The sequence below is a fragment of the Octodon degus genome, unplaced genomic scaffold (genome assembly GCF_000260255.1).
Source record: "Octodon degus isolate 3935 unplaced genomic scaffold, OctDeg1.0 scaffold00046, whole genome shotgun sequence".
In the NCBI taxonomy this organism is placed as follows: domain Eukaryota; kingdom Metazoa; phylum Chordata; class Mammalia; order Rodentia; family Octodontidae; genus Octodon; species Octodon degus.
Window position 1 is genome coordinate 14,791,758 of NW_004524622.1, and position 1,793 is coordinate 14,793,550.

A 1,793-nucleotide genomic window follows, 5' to 3' on the forward strand; every position below is an offset into this window, starting at 1 on the left:
GCCATTGCTTGGCCAATGTGCTCTCTGTGAAAGCCTGAGAGAATGTTTTCTTTCCATGTGCTAGCCAATTTTTGAATTGGTCCTTTCTTTAAACTCAGTATTTATAAGGCTGGGGGGAAAGAAGTAAGAAAATAAACAGTTTTAAGGTAAAATTTCTCAAATATTCATTTCTCTTCAAATATATGAATGATCAATAAACACATGAAAAATTGCTAATGAAAGCCAAAAGAGGGCCAGCCGGATAGCTCAGTGGACTAAAGTGCCTGCTTAGGCAGAGTGCAATGCCACTGGGGTTTAATCCCTGGTATGTGTTGCCAGACCTGCCCCTGGGGCGTGCTGAGAGGGCGATTGAGACTGGGCGCAGTGGTGCACTCTTGTAATCCCAGCGTTTGGGAGGCTGAAAACAGGATAACTACTATGAGTTCAATCTATGTAGTGAGACCCTTACATCCTATACCTCCTGTCCTAAATTCATAAAAAAGGAAGAAAATATCACTTCATACCTATCAGTAGGATTGTCATCAAAAGAACCAAACTAATGTTAGTGAAGACATAAATAAGTGAAAGCTCTATTAGAATGGTATAGTCCCTGTGAAATTCAACTTGGTGATTTCTCAGAAAGTTAAACAAATTTAGCATCCAGTAAGTTCATTCCTTGACATATATGTCCCAAAATAAAAACATCTTAGATAGCAGTGTTTATATTATACCACTATTTATAGAAAAATTATTCACAATAGCTTGAAAAGTAGAAACAACCCAAGTAAATACTCATCAACAGATAAAGTGGTATCTACATACAGTGGAATATTATTCAGCCCTAAAATCCCGGTAGCACTGACACGTGCTGTAACAGATGAACCTCGAAAACACTGTGCCACATGAAATTAGACACAAAAGGGTACAAACTATAAGATATGACTTAGATGAGATACTTAGAAAGGCAAATTCATTCAGACAGTAGGTAGAGGTTACCAGGGGAAGGTGGGAGGGAGAAATTGGTATAGCTGAGGAGTGGCTAATATTTAAAAATACATAAATTCTTTCTTGATTTTTAATGCTCAGACTAAAGGGTACAGTAGAGCTTTGGCCCTCAGACTAAATTCCAGTGATATGGTATCTTTTCTTGACATATGCAATACCTGCAGTACCTCAGGTTGAAGCAAAATATGAAATGTCACAGGGTAGAGATGGGGAGCAAAGTGTGAAGTGATAAGGTGCTAGTCTTCTCAGCATGGCTATTTCAGATAGCATAATACAACAGAGCAGCCAAGGCAAATGTGTGAGGTCCGATGCTTCATTTCTGGCATTGCGCCTTCTTTTGCTCTCCTCTTTCTGGAGGCTTCGGCCCTTCCTTTTCCCCCCAACCTTTGAAACTTACAAACTAATGACACAAAGGCTCCAGTGCAGAGTGATGAGCTGTTTAGGCTAAAGAAAGTTGTGTTCAGAGGATGAGTGAGTTTGTTTTGGAGAAAGAAACAGCCCCAAGTGTTATGTGCTATGACCTGTTGATGGGTGGAATTGTGATGTCCTCTGTCTTATTTTAGCTTAGTTGTAATGAGATATCTGTCATAATTTAAAATACCCCAACAAAATATACATAAGAAAATAAATGATAAAAAGAACACAGTAAATTTTTCCCTAGTATTTCAGTACGTTTCTTTCTACTTCTCTTCAGTCAGCCCTGTTTTACATGTTTGGCAGTATACTTTTAAAACTTGCAAATTGGTCAAAGGTTCATGTTTCAAGTTACTGCACTTTTTAAACCTCTTAAGCATTATACAAATATTACG